We start from the raw sequence: 6,727 nt of genomic DNA on the forward strand, positions 1-6,727 counted from the left end.
CAGTTCCTCAAAATGGAGAGGGATAAAAGTCACCTCCAAAATTCCAGTTATCATCCTCTATATATTTAACTGGCTTTCCTGGTGTCTCCGTGGTAAAGAATCTGCCTACCAATGCAGGAGATGCTGGTTCAGTCCCTGGGTCAGGAAGATCCCCTGGAGGAGGAAATGGCAACCTACTCAGTATTCTCGCCTGGAAAATCCCATGGACAGAGGAGCCTAGTGGGCTACAGTCCATGGGGTCATAAAGAATTGGGCACGACTTAGTGACTAAACAACCATCTATTTAGCGGGTAACAGCTCTCACTTGACAGAGAGCTGAGGGCTCCGGTGAGGGGCAGCAGGGTTTAGACCGGGGATAGCATTTTTGAAGAACAGATCTGGGCAGCTGCAACAGCAGCAGGAAGGCCTCAGGGAAGAAGGATGTGATTGTCCCAAGTTTTTTCCTTTGTTTTTAATCTAGAATTAATCCATTACCCTGGTACCTGCAATCCTAAAAAAAAAAGAAAAAAAAAGTTATTTGTTTCAGGAACTATGTTTGTTTGTTTGTTTTTCCTACGCTTCTCTTTTTCTTGGTAAATAATTTGCTAGACCTAAGCAAGGCATTTGAGTTCTCTGGATCCCCATTTCTTTATGTAAAATAGGAGAGAAGAGGACGAGATGGCATTTAATTTTCTTCCAAGCCACAAAATCCTGATTCTATGACAAATTACCCCATTTCTACTCCCTCCTACCACACAAAATATAATTTAACTTATCTTTCTTTCTTTCAATATTTCAAATTTTCCTCGAGCAAATTATCTCATTAAATGGAAAATATTTTCCTACATCTTGAAAAGTATAGTTCCTTTTTTTTCTTTTTGGCCTAAGATGCTTTCTTTTCATTAATACAACCACATACTTTGTTTCAATTTCAGTGATAAAGGAAAACACCGAATTATCTCCTTGTTCACATTCCTCTTCCTCAGAAGTCACCCACTACTTCATTACCCTGGAGACTTCCTTCAAGAAAAAAGGAGGAGTGTGATAAGATGAAAAGTTTTTCTTTCTAAATTCTTTTGTAACTTGAAAGAAAATAAATGGTACTAAGAAAGCATTAACTTATGGCAGTTTTCTGTTTTAAATATCTGGAAACAGAATAAAACTTTTTAAGACAAAGAAAAATGTAGTCCATCCTATAATACTGCAATATGACCTGGTAGGAGAATTGTTTTAGCTTCTCGTTTTCTTACTTTTTCTCTGTCAAAAAAGCATGGCGGCCATAACCCAACTTGGTGTTGGGCTGCTCTGTCAGGAACAGCCGTGTCTTGCTCATGTCTGATCCCTTTCCTGACTGATCAGGCAGTTCATTGATCGGGCAGCTGTTCTGACTGATTGGTACCCATGTCATTAAATATTTCATTATTCCCCTGCCTGTAGTTCACCTGTGGATTCCATGCTATGGAATCCATGCTCAGTCACCTCAGTCGTGTTTGACACTTTGTGACCCCATGCATTGCAGCCCCACCGGGCTCCTCTGTCCATAGGATTATCCAAGGAAGAATACTGGAGTGGGTTGCCATGTCCTTCTCTAAGGGACCTTCCTGACCCAGGGATCAAGCCTGCACCTCTTATGTCTTCCACGTCGGCAGGCAGGTTCTTTACCATGAGCGCCACCTGGGAAGCTGTGGAAGTACTATGGTTACTGACTAGTTTGTTTGGAACAAGTAACAGAATGATACATGATACGTAAAGGAAATGAAGTCTTCTTCTTCTAGAAAGAGGGGGGCAGGAGGGGCTTAGTACTGGCATACTTTGCTATTTTACGCTTGTCACTTCCAAAGTCCAAGAATTCAATTTTGAAATTAACATGCTTTGTAAGCTAGGATGCATATGATTCTCTTCCTTAGACAAATCAACTGTATTAAACAATACCTTGTTCTCATTCTGTTAATATTAGAGTTGATCATATTTGAACGGGCACCACCTAGTTGTCAAAAAAAAAAAAAAAAAAAACACAACCCTGAACGGTAGAATGTTAAGGATAGCATAAACCTCCCTTCTGTCACTGAATTAAATGTTTGTTCTTGATATTTAAATCCCATTTTTTCCCTAGGACTTCAGTGAACTCTGTTGAGTCTGGAAAGAAGCAATTTATTACCTGGAAATCCAGATTTATCCACTTTTCATGGATGAATACTTCACATTTAGAAAATAGTGTAGGTTGTTCATCAAAGGATTTGACCAATGTTACCCTCATTTTGTTTAAAAGATTTCTCACAATTATATAACTCTTTTATACATAAATAATATATACATAACTTATGTTATATAATATATTATATATAACATATGATATAATATACCGTGTTCTCAAAAAGCATCCTCACAAGAGACTCAGAGTTCTTGGACTATGATACAGTAGCTTGTATCAGACTGACCTTCCTTCTAAGAACAAATATAAAATGAGTAAAATGCAAAAACATCTCTTTATGGGCATCAAAAGCATCTGGGAACAGCCAAAACAAGATCCTGGACAAAAGAAAAGTATAAGAAAGTAAGCCACACCCCTCCCAAAATATCTGCTAGTTCCTACACTTCCCGTGACAAGAAGCCAAGCATAAAGTATTTAAATAAGGCCCAAATGTCAATAAGGCTGGCGTGTGCTAAGTCATTTCAAACCCATGGACTGCAGCCGGCCAGGCTCCTCTGTCCGGCTTCTCCAGGCAAGAACACTAGGGGGCTGTCACATCCTCCTCCAGGGGATCTTCCTGACCCAGGGACGGAACCTGCGTCTCTCACATCCGCTGCATCGGCAGGCGGGCTCTTTACCACTGGGGCTACCTGGGGCCCTCAGGTGCAACCCTTGAGTATAGCTCCTCTCAATATGAGGACCTACGAATACAAATCATTCACCCCACACGCTCAACACACCAGAGCACTATAACTGCGGTAACACCAGAGTACTACAACGGACTGACACTGCCACTCAAAAGTGGGGGTCAGAAGGTCAGGCTGGGGCACATAAGAGAACAAGAGTCACGTAGCAGCCACTAATCCTGTGCAGTTCTGAAGTTCACTCAGGCGTATGTTCCCAGCTCCCTGATAAGGGCTGTTTGGTTCCACCTTCCAGGATTTTGTCTCCTTCTTGGTTATTATTGCAAACTTTCTTTTCCCACAAGAAATGATCCATGTTTGCAGATAAGTAGTAGTCTCAGCCTGCTTCCTGCTTATATAAGCTCAGGGACCCAGAGGGTTTTTTTCAATTTGAACTACTTCCACCCATTGTGGTCCGAGCTTATGACGCTTCTATCAGTACAGTTCTCTTAAAGGTTTGGGCTTCCTGTGAACAGTAGTAGGATTCACTCCACTAGACAAAACTTCACTCAGAAATCTTTTTTTGTTCCAGGCCCCAGTCTGCCTGTGTGGAAAGTCAGGAAGCTGAAGAATCACACCCTTGAGATTCTGAGAAAATTTTTGTCTAATTCAAATGGAGTGCACCCTTACATCATTCTGAAATCTTAACAATGTGCCTTATAGCTGCACCCTTGAGATAATCTTTATCCTGAGATCAGGTCTGATATTGAGAGCCTTTGCCATATGTCGAGGCTGGAAATAAGATCCAGTTTTATTTTTACACTTAGTAAGCCCTGGATCCTTTATATTTTCTCTAATTTCTGCTAGAAAGTGAAAAAGTTCCTCTGTAGTTTCTTTCCTGCTCTTACATAATATTTTATCATACATGGCTAAAAATAACCAACTAGTGCTATTGACACTCTTTCTGGAACTCTCCTCATGCAGGTTCACTACTTCATCAGGCCCATATCCTGTTGTCATGGCACACCAGGCATCAGTCACTCTGTATTTTCTGCCAGTACGTAACACATGTTGCCTTTCCTCCAGCCTCTGGTGATAATAATAGCCTCTTCCCTGTCCTTCCAGTTGCTCTAACAGTTCCTTTGAGGATCTTCCAGGATCCTCCTTCCTCCTCATCCCAAAGGTGATGCCACATGCATTAAGGTTTTATTTGAATCATACCTATTTCTAGATATCATTTTCAGTTCCATTTGTCTCTTACTATGATCACAATAAACTGTGGAAAATTCTGAAAGAGATGGGAATAACAGACCACCTGACCTGCCTCTTGAGAAATCTGTATGCAGGTCAGGAAGCAACAGTTAGAACTGGACATGGAACAACAGATGGGTTTCAAATAGGAAAAGGAGTACGTCAAGGCTGTATATTGTTACCCTGCTTATTTAACTTATATGCAGAGTACATCATGAGAAACGCTGGGCTGGGAGAAATACAAGCTGGAATCAAGATTGCCAGGAGAAATATCAATAACCTCAGATATGCAGATGACACCACCCTTATGGCAGAAAGTGAAGAACTAAAAAGCTTCCTGATGAAAGTGAAAGAGGAGAGTGAAAAAGTTGGCTTAAAGCTCAACATTCAGAAAACAAAGATCATGGCATCCAGTCCCATCACTTCATGGTAAACAGATGGGCAAACAGTGGAAACAGCGTCAGACTTTATTTTGGGGGGCTCCAAAATCACTGCAGATGGTGACTGCAGCCATGAAATTAAAAGACGCTTACTCCTTGGAAGAAAAGTTATGACCAACCTAGATAGCATATTCAAAAGCAGAGACATTACTTTACCAACTAAGGTCCGTCTAGTCAAGGCTATGGTTTTTCCTGTGGTCATGTATGGATGTGAGAGTTGGACTGTGAAGAAGGCTGAGTGCCGAAGAATTGATGCTTTTGAACTGTGGTGTTGGAGAAGACTCTTGAGTCCCTTGGACTGCAAGAAGATCCAGCCAGTCCATTCTGAAGGAGATCAACCCTGGGATTTCCTTGGAAGGAATGATGCTGAAGCTGAAACTCCAGTACTTTGGCCACGTCATGCAAAGAGTTGACTCATTGGAAAAGACTCTGATGCTGGGAGGGATTGGGGGCAGGAGGAGAAGGGGACGACCGAGGATGAGACGGCTGGATGGCATCACTGACTCGATGGACGTGAGTCTGAGTGAACTCTGGGAGTTGGTAATGGACAGGGAGGCCTGGCGTGCTGTGATTCACGGGGTTGTGAAGAGTCGGACAGAAAGCCCAGCCACTCTTCCATCAGGCACCTCACTTGTCTTTCTTTCTCTTCCTCTCCCTCTCCAACTCCTGCATCCCTTTTCTCTCTCCCAGAACTGATCCTCCAGTGCCTCTCCACGTGGCTTGATCCTCTTAAAGCATAATGGTCCCAGAGTGATTTCACATCTTAACAGTCAGGTTCTCAAAGTGTGTATCCAAAGAGTGAGTGTCCCAAGAGGCCAGACAAGCAGCAAGACTTAGGCCTGAGCCTCAGAAATCACAGTGTCAAAGCAGATGTGCCCTATGGGTCGAAAGTGAGTTACAAGGATCAGTTTGTTTTTTATTTTCCAAAGGGAAGGATAAAAATACTAGGAGGCTGATTCATTATAGCGACATCTTTGGAGACTAATATAGTAAAACCATGAAAAACAAAGAAAAAACTTTAAAAAACAGTCAAATAAAATATGACACATCACCTTCAAGAGCAACGAGAGGACTGATGCTGGCTTTTCAAAAATAAAATGATAGCATCTAGGAGATAATGGAATAACACTTTTAATTTAAATCCAGTTACTTGCTCAGAGAAAATAACTGCCAACTTGGAATTATACATCTAACAGAAACAACCTACAAAAATGAAAAATGTGAAAAGATATATTTTACCGTAGCATCAAAGAACATCAAATTTCTAGAACTAAATCTGAAATATGTGCAAGACTTCGACACTGAATAAGAGATATTTTTAAAAGACTTGCAGATTCAGTACAATCAAAATTAAATTCAAGCCACTGTTTTTACATAATTCACCAGTTCCTCTTGTGGAAATGAAAAGAGTTGAAAGAAGTAATTTAGAAGCACAAAACTGGGATCTTATTCTACTTATATTAACCCCTGTTAGAGAGTCAAGGTGGTAATGATATAAGAATAGACAGACTGACCTATGGAATATAACAGAGATGTCAGAAAGAGACCCACATACACACGGTCCCTTGATTAATAACAATAGCAAAGAGGCAACTCAGTGCAAAGAGGCAACTGAGTACAAAAGGATTTATCTTTTCAATAAACGGTTCTGGGTCACTGGATATCCATGTGGAAGGAAAAAAATTATGACCTGGTTTCTCTTTACTGCTTATAGTGAAATGTGAGAAGAGAGAGACACAGTGAAAAAAAAAAAAAAAATTGTGAAGCAAAACGGAACCAGAAACTAAAGATATGGTAGATCCTCGGTCTATCCACATTGCTGAAAATGCTGGTGTGTCCACACCAGCCACAGGCGTGGCTGGACAATCACACCATAAAGAGACTGTCCAGCAGCCAGGTCAGAAGAGGCCAGGAACAGAGACGAGATTAAACCAGGAGAAACACTGCCAGCTTGGGCTAAAGGAAACAAACAATGGGCAAAATGAAGGAAGGCTTCTGGACTTCTGGGATTCTACAAGACAGAACAACAGAGCTATTTCCCTGTGAATATGCCTTATCCTGGGCTTCCCAGGTGGCACTAGTGGTAGAGAACCCACCTGCCAATGCAGGAGACATAATCCTCCTGACTTGGGTTCTATCCCTGGGAAGGGAAGATTCCTTGGAGGAGGGCATGGCAATCCACTCTAGTATTCTTGCCTGACAAGTCCCATGGACAGAGGGGCCTGGCAGGCTGCAGTCCATAG

This window comes from Budorcas taxicolor, chromosome 12 (assembly GCF_023091745.1).
Source record: "Budorcas taxicolor isolate Tak-1 chromosome 12, Takin1.1, whole genome shotgun sequence".
Taxonomy (NCBI): domain Eukaryota; kingdom Metazoa; phylum Chordata; class Mammalia; order Artiodactyla; family Bovidae; genus Budorcas; species Budorcas taxicolor.